Source organism: Mobula birostris, chromosome 8, assembly GCF_030028105.1.
Source record: "Mobula birostris isolate sMobBir1 chromosome 8, sMobBir1.hap1, whole genome shotgun sequence".
NCBI classification, from domain to species: domain Eukaryota; kingdom Metazoa; phylum Chordata; class Chondrichthyes; order Myliobatiformes; family Myliobatidae; genus Mobula; species Mobula birostris.
The window spans coordinates 123,335,810-123,353,691 of NC_092377.1; the positions used below are offsets into that span (position 1 = coordinate 123,335,810).

Below are 17,882 nucleotides of genomic sequence, written 5' to 3' on the forward strand. Positions count from 1 at the left end.
TCTCCCGGTTGCCACCCACTGCAACTCTGCTTCACATTCCCATTCGGATATGCCCAAACATGGCCTCCTCTACTGCCATGATGAGGCTAAACTCAGGATGGAGAAGCAACGCCTCATATATGGTCTGGGTAGTCTCCAGCCCCTTGGCATGAACATTGAACTCTCCAAATTCCGGTAATTCCCTCCCGCTCCCTTTCCCCACACCCAGTTTCAATCTGCGCCCTCCCACAGTTACCTATCAACCCCCTCATTGTTCGGCCGCCTTCTACTACGCATTGTGCTTTCCCCTATTCCTTCTTCACTTTTCGTGCCTATCCCCTTCCCTACCCATTTATCTTTCCCCTTACTGGTTTTCCATCTGGCTCCTACCAACCTTCTTCCCCCCACCTTCTTTATATTCTCCTGCTCCCTCCCTCTTCTATCTTGACGAGGGGTTCCAGCCCGAAACGTTGACTGTTCGTTACCACGGATGCTACACGACCAGCTGAGTTCTTCCAGCGTGCTGTGAGTGTTGCCACGACAATGACACTTTGTCGGGAATCCTGAATTGAATGTGAGGAATCTGGCAGAGGACAAAAGGGCCCCTTACTGGGAGAGTGCAAAGAATGTACCAGCCCGCTGTTTATCGCTTCCCCGGTAGTTCTCCCTTCACCTTGTGTCGAGGGTAGTGGTGGAAAACCCACTGACCTGCTCCTCCGAGACCCCAGTTTTAAGCAATGCTAACAACATTTCTTTACGGGTCATGCAGCATTCCCGACTCCCCGTTTGCTTATCTAAATTCCGTGCGTAGCTTCATGCACCCTGTACTTACAGAACGATCAACAGCATGTGCTCTTAATGACAGCAGTACCCCTTTTATTTAGGAAGCCGCCGGGTAGCCACATGCCCTATCATTACAGAAGTTAATCCAACACCCTCTGGCGGGTCCTCATTACCGGTGCATAATTCCGTAATAGGAGCTCACTAGCGTACAACTTTAGTCCTTCCGTCTACAATGCTGCACTCCGCTTGTGGTTTTAAATTCCCTTCAAGGAGAGAAGGTAACCTGAAATTAACCGCCGCTACTGTTCAATATCAGAGTGATATATTATGCTTAGGAGAATCAAGCAACGATATCTACAGGTTATTGATGGCGTGTTGGGACGATAGGTTCCCTAAAACCCATCTCTCTGTTAGATAGGTTCACTCCAAAATCATCCTCATCCATACCAGCCATTCGTTCCAAGTTTCTCTCTGTCTCTGTACTTTAACCTCGCTAATTTATCAGCAGAGAACTCCCTTTTCTCTGTTATCTCGGAAGTGGCCCATTGTGACATCCTCACACGTTTCTGATCCTCTTCTTTCCCCTCGAGGAAGAAGGTGCGGAGCAATGCCCCCCGTGGCAGGTGTAGGAAAGCGTGATCACTAGGTTGGCCTGTACTGTTTAGGGTACGCAGGGGGGTGTGGACGCTTTTCGAGGGATAAACCGTGGGTTTCACACCACCCTCTCTCCCTCGTTTCTTCTTCCGGCCAGACATCCCCATCCCCCAGCCCCACAGTCGGATCATCGCCCGCCCGCATTAAAGCTCGAGTTTAACAGGTCGATCTGCCAATTAAGCTGATTAGCACACGCTGACTGCTGTACCTTCCTTAGCTGACAAGCTAACTCTATATTCTGATCTTCTGACCTTGCAGTCCAAGTCCTGGCCATCAACAGTGATTCTGTCAGAATGATACATCGCTGATTTATGTTTTTCTTCCTCGTTGTTAAGACCCACAATCGTTTTGATCTGGAGCCTTCCAATGGCTGCAACCAGCCAGAAACCATGCCGCTGGCAATCCTTTCTCTTGGGAAAATTCAACAGTTTAAGTTTGGGCTCAATGTGGTGTCCAGTTTCCACCCCGGCAAAGTCTGACTGATTTGACCAATCCAGCAGCATTCCATAAATCATCAGTAAGTTAGCTAGACTACCAAGGCCAACACTGTTATCTGTCCAACTCGAGACTCTCCCCTTCCGGCGAGATTTCTTCAAATAACCTTGTAAAGAAATGTATTTTCTGTTCAAACAACAAACCATGCTATTCTCACCACAAAAAAAAAAGAAAAAATATCGTTTACGCGGGTTCACGCGTTTGGTGAGTGAGACAAGAACACTGCCTGCGAATATGTAAAATATTTATTTATTTGCAGACACTAGAAAATTTGACTTGATAGTTGTTCCCCCAAGTTACACAAATTACAAAACTAAATGTTCGGCAAAGAGACACATAGATCTGAGTGCGCTGAATATACCTTCCCAATCGTTCCGAGGACAAAGTGAGAGGGAGCAAACATCCTGCAGTGCTCTTTTATACACGGGTTATTTCAGCGGCCGTAGCTAAACCAGGGGTCGGCAACTATTTAGCCTCTATGGGCCGGATTGCGTATTCATCGCCGGACGGTGGGCCAGATAAATGCCATAAAAACTTGAAATATGGGAATTATCCTGTTAAATACATCGAGTTGCATCTTGCACCAAATTAATGAATAACACATCCTAAAAAAAAATGTGCTTAACCAAGGATGCCAATTAGTAATCAAAGATCTCAGTCTAGTTTGTTTTTTTTTTTTATTTCTGTCCCACCATTGCTGGTACCCCATCAGTTGGGATCCCAATTAGCTTCGACACATTAAGTTTCATTTCTGATACCATTTTCAGCAAAGCTTCAAAAATATCTGCTCCAGTAACAGTGTCCTTCATAGGAATTAATTGAATAAATTCTTCAAAAATGTGTGCTCCAGTAACCGAAAAGTTGAGGTCACTCCTCGCACGAACACTGCAAGTTGAATAGTGTCTCTCAAGTCTGTACTCCCATTCATTGCCATTCGATTTTTTTTTTCGTTGATTTTATTTCGAAACGCAAGTTATTTATCAGGTATCGTAGCAGATGTACATATCTGGATATTTAGCGTGGATTTCTTGTTAAAGCACACTGACGATGTTTCTGTTCACAAATTTGAACGATTCCATCTGAAAACCTGCGCATGCACGGAGAGTATCTGATACATATTGATAAGGGAGTCTGCCTTCCCTTTTTTCGTATATAGCAGTGTTTGGTTTGGAACAAGACGGAACTTGGGACCAGTGCTGGTGGCAAGACGCGATGCATGTCCATCAGTGTGGTCGCGTGAATCAAGCAGAATAATGAAAAATAGCTCGCGAGTTGGTCAAATTACCTTCGCGAGCCTAATCTAGCCCGCGGGCCAAAAGTTGCCTACCGCTGATCTAAACCAACGAATCGGCCCCAGATGCTGAAAACATGTCAACCACTAGATGCCCGATGGTTTTATGTGCTAGGAGACAGTACGTAGGGGCATGAGTGTCAACTTCTTTATTCAAAGTGTGGAGAGAATATGGAATAGAACATAGAATAGTACAGCGCATTACAGACTCTTCGGCCCACAATGTTGTGCCGACCCTCAAACCCTGCCTCCCATATAACCCCCACATGAAATTCCTCCATATACCTGTCTAGTAGTCTGTAAAACTTCACTAGTGTATCTGCCTCCACCGCTAACTAAGGCAGTGCATTCCACGCACCAACCACTCTCTGAGTAAAAAAAAACTTCCTCTAATATCCCCTTTGAACTTCCCACCCCTTACCTTAAAGCCATGTTCTCTTGTATTGAGCAGTGGTGCCCTGGGGAAGAGGCGCTGGCTATCCACTCCATCTGTTCCTCTTATTATCTTGTACACCTCTATCATGTCTCCTCTGATCCTCCTTCTCTCCAAAGAGTAAAGCCCTAGCTCCCTTAATCTCTGTTCATAATGCATACTCTCTAAACCAGGCAGCATCCTGGTAAATCTCCTCTGTACCCTTTCCAATGCTTCCACATCCTTCATATAGCGAGGCGACCAGAACTGTACACCGTACTCCAAGTGTGGCCTAACTAGAGTTTTATAGAGCTGCATCATTACATCGTGACTCTTAACCTCTATCCCTCGACTTATGAAAGCTAACACCCCATAAGCTTTCTCAACCACCCTATCTACCTGTGAGGCAACGTTCAGGGATCTGTGGGCATGTACCCCCAGATGCCTCTGCTCCTCCACACTACCAAGCATCCTGCCATTTAATTCGTACTCTGACTTGGAGTTTGTCCTTACAAAGTGTACCACCTCACACTTCTCCGGGTTGAACTCCATCTGCCACTTATTAGCCCACTTCTGCATTCTATCAATGTCTCTCTGCAATCTTCGACAATCGCCTACGCTATCTACAACACCACCAACCTTTGTGTCGTCTGCAAACTTGCCAACCCACCCTTCAACTCCCGCATCCAGGTCCTTAATAAAATTCACGAAAAGTAGAGGTCCCAGAACAGATCCTTGTGGGATACCACTAGTCACAATCCTCCAATCTGAATGTACTCCCTCCACCAGGACCCTTTGCCTGCTGCAGGCAAGCCAATTTTGAATCCACCTGGCCAATTTTCCCTGGATCCCATTCCTTCTGATTTTTTGAATAAGCCTACCGCGTGGAACCTTGTCAAATGCCAAAATAAAATCCATATAGATCACATCCACAGCACTACCCTCATCTATATGCCTGGTCACCTCCTCAAAAAAACTCTATCAGGCTTGTTAGACACGATCTGCCCTTCACAAAGCCATTTTAACTGTCCCTGATCAGACCATGATTCTTTAAATGCCCGTAGATCCTATCTCAAAGAACCTTTTCCAACAGCTTTCACACCACATACGTAAGACTCACTGGTCTATAATTAACCGGACTATCCCTACTGCCACTTTTGAACAAGGGGAAAACATTTGCCTCCCTCGAATCCTCAGGTACCATTCCCGTGGACAACGAGGACATAAAGATCCTAGCCAGAGGATCAGCAATCTCTTCCCACGCCTCATGAAGCAGCCTGGGGAGTATTCTGTCGGGCCCCGAGGATTTATCCGTCCTCATGTATTTTAAAAACTCCAACACCTCCTCTCCCTTAATATCAACATGCTCTAGAACAACAACCTGACCCATATTATCCTCACCATCATCAAGTTCCCTCTCTTTGACGAATACCGAAGAGAAGTGTTCATTCTGGACCTCGCGCACTACCACAGCCTCCAGGCACATCTTTCCATCTTTATCTCTAATCGGTCCTACCTTCACTCCTGTCATCCTTTTTTTTTTCTTCACATAATTGAAGAATGCCTTGGGGTTTTCCTTTACCCTACTCCACAAGGCCTTCTCATGCCCCCTTCTTGCTCTTCTCAGCCCCTTCTTAAGCTCCTTTCTTGCTTCCCTATATTCCTCAATAGACCCATCTGATTCTTGCTTCCTAAACCTCATGTATGCTGCCTTCTTCAACCTGACTAGATTTTCCACCTCACTTGTCACCACGGTTCCTTCACCCTTCCATTCTTTATCTTTCTCACCGGGACAAATTTATCCCTAACATCCTGCAAGAGATCTCTAAACACCGAACACATGTCCATAGTACATTTTCCTGCAAAAACATCATCCCAATTCACACCCACAATTTCCAGCTTTATAGCCTCATAATTTCCCCTTCCCCAATTAAAAAAAATTACCGGTCTTCTCTGGTTCTATCCTTTTCCATGATAATGCTAAAGGCCAGGGAGCAGTGGTAATGAACTGCCAGATGCAGTGGATCAGGCGTACATATTCACACCATTTAAAAGACATTTGGAAAAGTACGTGGAGCCAAAGGTTTTAAAGAGAAGTGCGCCAGAGAAAGCATATGGCATTAGGTTAAATTAGCACCTTATTGGACACTGATGAGTTTGACCGAAGAGACTATTTCCATGTTGTATGGCTTTGCAATCCGGACTCAATCAAACACTAAACATCAGGAAACGCGACGCAGAGTTTATTGTAAATCAACAAAGGACAAAACGACCTGGCAATTTGCATAAAGCAAGGAGATGGAGTGGAGAAGTAATTAGATAGCTATTATGCGTTTTGCACCAATGCTTCCATGCATCGATAAAGCAATCGGTGATTGGCAGGATGCAAAGCGTGAAAATAGAGTGAGCCTTTACTGGTCGGCTGACGGTGACTATTTGTGTTCTGTGAAGTCTGTCTTGGAACCGATTATTTCTTATGTTATCTGTCAATGCTTTGAATGCTGGAATTGATGACTTTGTTGCAATGCTTGCAGATGATAAGAAGATAAGTGGAGAGTCCAGTAGTTTTGAGGTAGTAGTAAGGACACAGAAGGACTCAGAAAGATTAGGAGAATGTTCCAAAAGTTGCAGACGAATACTGTGTCGAGAAGTGTATGGCCATGCCATTCGGTCGAAGAAATGAAAGGGTTGACTACTGTCTAAATGGAGAGCTGAGTCAAGTATCTGAGGAGAAGAGGGACTTGGGATACTGCGTAGGATTCCTTGAAGGTTAATAACAGATTGCGTTTGTGGTGAGAAAGTCAAATGTGATGTCAGCATTCATTCTAAGAGGACTAGAATATAAAAGCAAAGATGTAATGTTGAGTTTTTTTTATAAAGCGCTGATTGCTCCTCAATTAAAATATTTTGAGCAGGTTTGGGCCCATTAACTAAGAAAGGATGTTTCCTCTGATGGGAGAGTCTAAGACCAGAAGACACAGCCTCTGGATAGGGGACCATCTGTCTAGAACAGAAGTGAGGCGGAATTTCGTTAGCCAGAGAGTGGTGAATCTGGAATTATTTGTCACCGGCAGCTCTGGAAGCCAAGTCTATGGAGGCCAATATGTAAGGTTGATAAATTCCTGATTGGACAGGGAATACAAAGATACACGAAAACGGCAGCGGATTGGGACTGAGTGGAAAATTGGATCAGCCGTGTCGAAATGGAGGAGAAGACTCGATTTCCTAATTCTCCTCCGATATCTTATGGTCATATGGTTTACTTTAATTGCTCTGGAGGACAGAAAAATATCACAAACGTAGACGCAGATCCTAAATGCTGCCCAGCCCGCCAATACAGTAAGAGTGTTTTTTATGGAAACAACGAGCGAATTGAAGTCGAGGTTTAGTTTTTTCCAGCGGCTGGAAACTTAACTAATCAAGCACATAGAATAAATTCTACTTTTCCTGTTGTATTGTAGCAAAACGTTCCTAATTGCGATTTTCCGTAATGCATGTTGATGTCATCTATGCATGGTCGAGAATCATGGGTTTAAAAAGTAAAGAGTGTGTTTATGTATTCACCAAACCAGCCAACACCCCCCCTCCCCACACACACACACCACCACCACCACGGCCACCACGGCAACAGGATATTGTTAATTATGGCTCTATAATTGAAATAATAACCAGGAGGTTCTGGCAGCTTTAAGGTATATTAATGTAGAAAAATCCACAGGACTTGATCAAGTGTGTTCCCTAACTTTGTAGAAAGCTAGAGGAAATGTTCTCGTAGATATTTTCGCGTTATCTTAGCCACAAGTTAAAATGCTGGTAGACAGGAGATTGCCGAATGTATCATTGTGACACAGCAAAGTACGACAAAATAAGGCACGCCAGAGCAATCGTAGAGATTATTACCGAAAGGATCTACAGATAAGAGTGATTTGTAAGGATGTCGAAGTTTGCAGGGAATATATGTCCCAGGTCCAAAATCAACATACGTTAACGTTTTCCGTTTACTTACACTGTATAGACAAAAACTAATCATTTACACTTTATAGCTGCATATTCACTCTTCTCTTCATTCTGGTGATGTCTCTGATTTCTGTGAAAGTTTGAAATGCTGAAGGCGGAATAGATCACGTTTTCCCCATGGGGTGATGTGTTTCCTCTGGTGTCGCTAGACTGGTGCAAGTCTGGTTCCTGGAACAGTGGTTGTACATTACAGATTAGTCTCAGGAGAGCTCCCGACTCCAACAGCACTCAAAGAGAATGCAGAGAAAGCTACCTGGAAGAACATGTAATTTGCTAAAGGAACTCCTTCACCACACCGTACTCTATCTGCAGACTATTTCAGTACCCCTATCTACACAGACCTGCCCACATTAAGCTTCCCCCACTGTCTGGATAATTTTCACATCAAATTGAAGGATCAACGACTAATATTCCGCCGGGTAGTCTCCATCCAATGGAATATGCATTGGGATTACCCGTTTTTGGTAATTCCATTTTTCCCCCATCCTCTTCTTCTAATCCCGCGGTCCTCCCATTTCTATCCTCCGCTCAATTCTCCCACAGATCAGCAAACATCTTTATCCACTTTCTTCCCCATAACCCTCCCTGTTGAACCAAACTACTTCACAGGTTACCCCACCATGCGCCAAATGCTTCCAAATGTTCACCTCTCCCTTAATGGTTCTAATTCTCACTTCCTTTCCAAAGCCATTTCGGGAAGCAGTTGTGTTGCTGCTCACTCGACCCAAACCTGTAGATAGGAACCAGAATACCAGAACAGATAGTGGAATCGTTGTGGATAATGCTAGATACAAAATCAAGAATCATTAGCTGAGCAAGTCGGGAATAACTTTCTGAGCTGCGTATATTTCAATGCAAGGGTATTGTCGGAAAGGTGATTGAGCTTTGGCCATGGATCAGCATGTGCAATTATGACATTGTAGTCATTAGTGAGATTTGGTCACAGAAGAGGCATGACGGGCACTATATATTCCAGGGTTCTGTTGTTTTAGAGGCCATGGAGTGAGAAAGATTAAATGGGGAGGATCAGCGATCCTAGTTAGGGAAAATATCACGGCGATGCTTAGTCAGGACAGACTGCAGAACTCATCTGGCGAGGCTTTATGGGTGGAATTGAGGAGTAAGGAATTTATGACCCTGTTCATGGGGCAATGTTATGAACCATCACAAAAATATTTAGAAGAACAAGTTTGTAGAGAGATCGTGGACTGCAGCAAAAATAAAATCTAAGCTTGTGCTAATTGTGGATTTTAACAACCAATATAATAGCTGGTCACCCATTTTATAAAATGAGTGGATGGGAAACAGATTGCCAAATGTGTTCAGGAAAGATACCTCAATAATTACATAGGACTTCATCAAGAGGGAGTGCAATCCTAGACATCCCTTTAGGATAAGATGCAGGGCAGATGAGAGAAGTATGTGTAGGGGAACACAGAATTTAGTGATGATTATGCCTTGTTTCATGGTAATTTTGTGAAAGGATAGCTATGTTCCTCCGGTTGGGATTCTAAATTTGAAGCTAGGCAGTTTGTTACTAGGAGTATTTAGTGCAAATTGACACTTCTGTTTAAACTCTGCACTTTTTATTCAACCTGGAGGCGATTTAGTCAGATTTCTCCGCTCTCTGAATTGGCAATTAATTCTTCCAGACACACGGGAACCCGTTGTGTACTTGTGCTTATTTCACTGGCTGTACTACGCCGGCAATGATTTGGACGAGATATATTTTGCCTTCAATAAGCAACAAATGTTCTGCTCTATGCATAGTGGCTTAGCGTAGAGGAACACACCACTATATACTATATGTCGGCAATTGACTTTCTATGGTATAAGCTGAACAGTAATAACTGCAAATAATGCAAAAATAAGGTCGGAAACTTCATCAGATGCAGAAACGTTGTCGATTCTCACTCAGCCGTGTTGTGGACATCTGAGTAACTCACCGAACTCTCGTCCGCCTGTGCGTCAAAACGGGAAGTTCTTCTTATTTTCCTAACAAATAATGATAAAATAATAATGCTATTATAATAACAATAGTATTAAACAATTAGGCCGACAAGGCAATATATACGTAAAGTGACAAGAATAAACACTACAAGAATAGTCAGAATGTTCCGACCAATTGAAAAATAGAAGAGCATGGCTTTTTCCGAATTCTAGGCTTTGCCATCTTGAGTTGAGAAGAAGAAAAACATAAAAATAGAGTAATAATAATGGATGGATGAATGTGAAACAGATACCTAACTGGGATATCAGCAAGCAAAGAAAATACATCATAGTGTGATAAAGGGAAAACTTTCGATAGAATTTCCTAACTGCAAAACAGACCTCCAATGTAAAACTATAACAAAGGCAACAATCACTTTCTCTGTAAGTATATTAACGTATCCATTCGGTGTAATACCTTGGTCCGCAACTGATCTGCAAATTTACAAAGAGAAATAAGAAAGAAATTACAATGTATTGAAAACATAGTGTACACTCGAAGGTTACCTAGGTTGTACAGTGTGTACTCGACTTTTACTCGAAGAAGGAAGAGGAATAACAGAAGTAAAGAAATAAGAAAAAAAACAGCACGACAGTCAAATACAACTTGTGTTGATATATTTTCATCAATGAAAACATTATTCAATATTCCACGTGAGCATGTGAAACTCCGATAAGAAGTACATACCAGTAAACTTAAGTGAAAGCGCAACTGAAAAATCCGAGAAAATTATCACTGTCGAAGAAGAAGGCAACCAAGAGAAAGGTCTGACCCTTCTTGAGCAGTATAGTTATCGAGAAAGAAACGTAGAGTGTCTCACAGAGATCTGAAGACAGGGATCTCATATGCCAATACAGGACAAGATTTTTAACTCAAGAACTATCAAAAATACATCATAAAAGACCACCATGTAAATGCAGAAAATGTCAGGAGAAACCAGAGAGAGGTCAAAACATTAAAAGATCCTGCAGAGGCGTAATTCAATCTGATTACTTACGCTGGTACCATCAAGAGGGAAACATCATTCACAAATATATTACACTAAAATACAAAATTCACAAAAAAAAACAATAAACTTTACTATAAATACAAACCTGATCCAGTTTTACAGGCAGGGGTCTACATATTATATTACAGCTGATCCATTAGTACAGATAGGAGAATCCATAATAGTCATCCGAAAATAACAAAAGAGGGTTATCAAACAAGAGCAATATACTTAATACATACAGCCATCCAAAATGCACATAAGATCCAGAAACTATTAAGCAGAAAACACCAGAAATATGCTGAAGTAAAAGACGACATAGAAAGACCATGGAACATGAGCAGGGTATACATTGTCCCAGCGGTAATATTTGCTGTTGTTGTTGTTCGTCCATCGTTGACGTCGAAGAGGATCTCGACACCATAATGATGGTATCGAGACCAGCGCGTGATTTGGATTTAAGTGAGGGAGAGTTGCGCAGCGTCAGCCTCACTCTCTCTTCCCAATTCCCATCTGGATCCAGTGGCAAGACAGAGTCTAGACGGCTGGAGATGGGACAAGGCGCAGTGAATGACCAGAACGTCTTCTGTGTCTTGTCCTGCTCTACACGTTCCACGACGCTTGCAGAGACCGCCTTCTTGACAGTTGGACCTTCCATTGGTCTCGTCCGCTCAATCCGCCGGAGTCTGTCTTCGCATGCTGGGATAGACAGCTCCCTATCTCACCGAGGGTTTGAGACCCGTCGGCTACCCTCACCTGGTTTAGCCGGCTTGCCGAAGCCGTTGCCCGGCGTGTGGCCGCTGTCGCATGCAAACAGCTACGGGGAGCCACAGGTGAGAGCTGAGTGCCAGGTGGGGACCAAAGGTGGACTAACCGCCCTGAAAAGGACTCGACATGTTCCCCCACCGGAGGTGCTAACCCTCCCTGACACCCCATATACAACTATTTACAACTGGTTCCCTAATCGCTACACAATAGCTATACACAATTAGGCTCACCGGGAAATATTTACGTAAATATCTAGATAAACACAATACTAAACAACACTGTAATAGTCCGAAAGTTCCTAGCAATAATAAAAAAAAAAAAATGTCTGTGCTTGGCTGTGCTTGTATGTCGGGTTTTACGAGCTTGAACTATGAAAAAATAGAAATATGATAATAACACAGGAAAGCTGCAGCAAGGTTAAATAACTCGTCGTGTTTGTCTGCAGAACCATAAACCGAATCTGACGTTATAGAATGTAGACCGGGAACAGTACGGCGCAGGGGCAGGCCATTTAGCCCACAATGTTGCACCGAACGAGGGAAAAGGCAAATCAAATACACGGAACCGTTTATCCCTCCTACCTGCACAACACCCAAATCCCCCCAGCTTCCTTGCAGCCATATGCCTGTCCAAACGTCTATTTAAAACCTCTTAATCTGTTTGCCTCAATCGCCAATAAAGGCGGTGCATTCCAGGCATCCAACATTCTCTGAGTAACAAACATACCCCTCGCATCCCCCTTGAACATACTCCTTTCTCACCTTCAATGCATGTGTTCTAGTATAATGAATTTCAACCTTGGGGAAGAAGATACTTCTTATCTACTCGTTATATGTCTCTCAAAATTTGATAAATTTCTAGCAGATCTCCCTCAGACTCTGCCATTCCAGAGAAAACAACTCAAGTTTATTCAGCTACCGTGACCTCTAAGGACGGCAGCGTCCTGGTACATTTCTTCTACACCCTTCCTCAACATCCTTCCTATAGTGGGGCGTCTAGAACTGTATGCAATATTTCAGAGGGTGCTTACCTAGAGTTTTATAAATTCAAACACCACGTCTTCTCTTTTCATCTCAGCCCCCCCCCCCCCATTAATAAAAGCAACTACTCAATAATATTTCGTATCGACCTTATCAACCTGTGGTCACTTTCAACTAGCTTTGAATTTGGATCCAAAAATCGACCTACTGAGCAGCACTTTCAAGAAACTTACCCTTAGCAGTGTACTGTTAGAGTGTTTTAACTTCAGTACTTAACAGTGCCTTTTACCAATTGCAAAACCATACATTTATCTGGATTAAACTCCATCTCCTATTTACCTGCCCATATCTGATTGATCGTGATACTGGAAAGTTTGTGAACCCTGTAGAATGTTCTCTATTTCTGCATTACAAACATGATCTAACCTGTGATGTGATCTTCACGTAAGTTCTGAAACTAGAAAAAGAGATCCCAGTTAAATAAATAACATCAAAACGCATGCCCATTCATTGACTGAGAAGAAAGACCCAATATTACACGTCTTTGTCGGAAAAGTATGTGAACATTCAGTAACTTGTCTGTCCCCCTTGTACAGCAATAATTTCAACCAAACACTTCCAGGAACTGTTTATCAGACTTGCACATCGGCTTGGAGGAATTTTAGTTAATTCGTCCTTAGAAAGCAGCTTCAACACTGGGATGTTGGTGGGCTTCCTTACATGAACCGTTGCTTTAGGTACTTCCACAACACTTCTACGCGATTAAGGGCAGGCCTCTGATTTGACCAGTGCAAAACACGAAATTTCTTCTTCTTTTTTTAAATCACTCTGTTGTTGATTTACTCTTGTTTGTTTTAGGTTCATTGTTTTCTATTAAGCCTCAGGTGATGGACTACTACCTTGATGTTCTCCTGTAAAATGTCATGATAGAATCTAGAATTTTTTGTTCCCTCAACGATGGCAAGCTGTCCTGCCTCTGAGGCAGCAAGCACCCCAAAACCATGATGCTCCCTCCACCATGCTTCGCGATTGGGATGAGGGTGTGGTGTTGGTGTGTTGTGCTCTTTTTTCTCCAAACATAGCAATGTGCATTTCTGCCAAACTGTTGAACTTTTGTCCCATTTGGCCACACAACGTTGTTCCAGAAACGTTGTAGAACGTCTAGGTATTCTCTTTCAGACTTGAGACATGCAGCAATGTTTTGTGTTGTTTTTGTTCCTCTTTTTGGAAACCAGTGATTTTCTCCGTGTTGTTCTACCATGAACATCATTCTTGAATAGTGGTGTTTTTTTTTTATTCTTATAGTGGACACAGGAACCGACATTTTAGCAAGTTCGACAGATTTCTGCAGGTCTTTTGTTGCTGCACTTGGGTTCATTTTCACCTCCTTCAGAATTGCACGTTGTGCTTTTGACGTGATATTTGCAGAATGCCCACTCCCCGGGAGAGTAGCAACAATACTGAGTTTCCTTCATTCTCTTACTTTCGACTGATGAGCACCGAGCTCTTTAGAAATGCTTTTATGACCTTTTATGGCTTCAGGCATCTCTGCTATTCCTCTTCTAAGGTCCTCTGAAAGTTTCTTCGAGGCATTTAAACAATTTATTTCGTGAAAGACGTGTTAGCTCTGTATTTTTACAGGGCAGGTTTCTTCTACAATCAACACTTCCTATCTCATCAGATTGAATGCAACACCTGACTCCAAGTGGCTTATGTAGAAGGCATTATCCCAGAGGTTCACATACTTTTTCCAACAAATACACGAAATATCACATTTTCTTTTCTCAATAAATAAATGAACAAGCATAATATTTTGTGTTATTTATTTTATTGGGTTCCCTTTATCCAGTTTTAGGATATGTAGACGTCCGATCAGAATTTGGATCATATTTATGCAGTTTTTAGTGAAAACTCTACAGGGTTCACTAATTGTCTAGCAACACTATATTTTGCGTTATGTTCTTCTACACTATCCACAACTCTACCAATCTTAGCATCAGCCCCAAATTTACTAATCCACCTGTCTATATTTCATGCAGGTGATTTAAATGCATCACAAACAGCAGAGCTTCCAGTTCAGTTCCCTGCGGAACATCTGCAGCTCCAATAATTCTCTTCAATCACTACCATCTGTTTTCTACGCGCCAGCCTTTTCAGCATCCAGACATTTGATTCCTTGCAGACCCCAGGCCTCTTAATCTTCTGGATTAGCCTCTCACAAGGGACTTTGACAAACGGCTTACTAAAATCATTTTGCACAACATCCACTGTCCAGCTTATCAATCGGTCCCGTCGCCTTGACAAAAATCTCAATCAATTTGATAAGACACGACGTGCCTCGCACAAAGCCATGCTGGCTCTCCCTAATCAGGCCATGTATATCTAAATTCTTATTTGTCCTATCGCTAAGAATTTACTCCAGTAATTTCCCTACAGCTGACTCGAGACTCACTATTATTCCCATTATTTCCCCTTCTTACATAGAGACACAATATTCGCCGCTCGCCAATCCTCCGGGACCTCTTCTGTAGCTAGAGAAACTTAGAAGATACCGGTCAAGGCCCCATAAATCTAATCACTTGCGTCCTTCAATAACTTGGTGTGAATCCCATCAGGCCTGGGGGCATCCGCTTTGACACACATGAGGAGGCCGAACAGTTCCTCCTCGTTGACCTGAAAAAAACACCTAACGCATTCAAACACTAAGCACTGATCTCCTAATCATCGATATCTTTCTCTTTGGTAAATGCTGAAAGAAAGTTCTCATTAAGTACGTCATTCACATTCTCCACATCCAAGCAAATACTCTCCTCTTTATCGCTGGGTTGTTCCAACCCATCCCTAGTTATCATATTGTTCTTAATGTATGCACATAAATCCTTGGGTTTCACCTTATTCCTGCTGGCCACTGACTTGTCATGCCCCCGGCTTCCTCTCCAACCCGCTCCCCCGCTTTCCTAATTCCTTCCTTTCGCTCGTTCCTTACTTGTTTATAATCCTGATGTGCTTCGTTTGATCCTAACTTCCGAATCTTTCCATACTTCCCCTTTTTCTTCTTGACAAACTCCATCACCACTCCGGAAGTACAAGGCTGCGTCTTATCTTTCCATCCACGTCTTTTTTTCGAACAGAAACATTCCACTGCTGCACTCTATGCAATTGATCTTTGAACACCATCCACATGTCTGATGTGGACTTACCAGAAAAAAAAAACAGTGTCCATAATTAACTTTGCTGAATTCCTTTTAGTACGTGTCATCACACAATATTTTGTTCTCGCAATAGCAGTGGTGTAATTCAAATCCAGACTCGTACCTCGAAACAGGAAACCAGCCTTCCTGGTGCCTTTTTTACTGTTACTTTGTCAAATTGCCTGTAACACTCACTCTCTTCATTTCAACAGAATAGTCTGACCGTGAAGACATTGCCTAAATAGTTTCTCCCGAAGGCTCCCAGTTGTCAATTGTTTGAACGACTCTTTTTATATATAATTTCAGTCGACCTTTTATCTCAAATTCAATATAGTAATGTACGAACCTGTAGGCAAATAGAATTGTTGAGATCACGATGATAATCACTGCTGCTGTTCCTGCTGCAATGGCAACGTCCCTCTGCAACGATCCTGAAACTAGTTACAATAAAGAGAATTTTAGATCAATAGCACTTCACATTTCAAAAGCACATTGGCATACCATACATGAGGATATCAGCAGGCCAGGCAACATCGTTAGAAAGGAATAAACAGTCGACGTTTCCGGCCGAGGCTGTTCATCGGGAACTGCTCAAAACTGTCTACCAAAACTTCGTCTGTTTATTCATTTCCATAGATGCTGCCTGAGCTCATAAGCTCCTCCAGCATTGTGCACGAGTTACCATGAATTTCTAGCAACTGTAGAATCTCTTGCGTTTACACCATGTTACTTCCCAGTCACAGCTGCAAAGAATGGGCACAACTAACACGAATGCATTGCTCTGAACGGACACTGAAACAAATGGAAGGATGTTTGCGCAGATGGATTTCTTTGAGGAAGCACACTCAAACTTCAAGCATGTGATTTTCGTAACCATGAGATTATTTTTATTTTTTTATATAACGAAAGGAATGCTCTAATGACAATTTAGAAATGATTGCTCACTTTCTGCTGTTTAAACCCACAGATCGGCTTATGCTGCTAGTTAGGAGTGTTACACCACTTCGGACAATTTAACTATTTCCGTGTGTACGAAGAAGGAAAACAGAATTCAATGCGGCAGAGATCAAATAAAGATAAAAAAGCGATGTTGGAATCTTCAAATAAAGTAGCTGTATCTTTACAAAAAGGAAAGGTGGCGTCATTTGTGCAATGCAATGTGCATAAGTGTGTGGGAACATTTCAAACAATCGAAAATGTATTCTATATAGATTGCGAACGATTTGCAGAAAACAAGAGAGAAAGAGAATGCGAGTGCGTGAGAGAGGGAGAGGGAAAAGGAGACAGAGACAGATAGAGAGCCAGAGAGACAGAGACAGAGAGGTAGAGAGCAAGAGAGACAGAAAGAGAGAGGTTAAGAGATAGAGAGACAGCTAAGATCTTCCATGTTCAGTGTTGCTGATCTTTGATTCTGTGTTAGGCAACAATTACACCTCAGTCCTTACCTGATGATTCGTGGTGGAATGTTCCGATACTGGTACCGTGTACGTTCACCGCGACACAGGAGATTAGTTTTGCGGCACCAGATTGGTTACTCAATATCAGTGAGCCCTTCGTGACGAATTTATCCAACATGAAGCTGGTGACATGGAAACGTTTGCTCTGCCCGTATAGAGCCTTCCCATTGACGCTCCAGGTGATGGTTGCTGGTGGTTTGGCTTTCACCTTACACGTACAGTTGATCCAGTTCTCAAAGTTTGTGCAGGTCGGGCCGGACACATTCTTGGGTGGATCTAAAGAATTAAGTCATTTGTACAGGTATCTTGCGCCATTCAGCTCGTGAAATAAGGCGGATTGAGATTTCATCCTCCATTTCCTGTCTCCCTAACCCTCTTTTCGCTCTCCACTTTATATTGACTCCATACCATCTACACTTAAAGCGTCTCAACGAGAAACGTTGAAAATTCTTGCACCAACTTCACCACCCACGCCCACCCCACCCCCGGCAAAGAATTACCTGGACCCGCTATTTTACCTTCCAATGAGGAATCTAATACCAGACCAAAAGAATTTTAATATCGTGAACGGACTGAAGCATCGGAATATCTTCCTTGTGCTGGGCAAGGTCTTATTATCTCGGGGAACTAAGAAACACTGCTCCGAGGCCAATACTAGCTCAGCGGGAACCATTAATTTACATGAATTGGCATGATATTTTTGAACTTTTCCTTTCACTCTTCACACGTTCCTTAAACTCTACCCCTCCCTCACCCCAACAAAACTAGCTAGAATTTACAGCGTATAATTAAGCCAGAAGGAGGTTGCAATGTCATTAAGTACTTCTGATTATTCACTAGTAGGGAATGGGACAGGATAGATCTACCCAAATAACTG

The 17,882-nt window shown here is 42.8% G+C and overlaps 1 long non-coding RNA gene across 1 annotated transcript; it reads right to left on the reverse strand.

Moving 5' to 3' along the window:
* Window positions 1–7,387: 7,387 nt before the first annotated feature.
* On the reverse strand, window positions 7,388–15,964 carry LOC140202302 (uncharacterized). The gene is made up of 3 exons (XR_011887064.1): window positions 15,895–15,964; window positions 9,578–9,626; window positions 7,388–7,799 (listed from the first exon to the last, which is right to left on the reverse strand). It is a non-coding gene; the product is annotated as an uncharacterized lncRNA (long non-coding RNA).
* Between the last annotated feature and the right edge of the window lie 1,918 nt (window positions 15,965–17,882).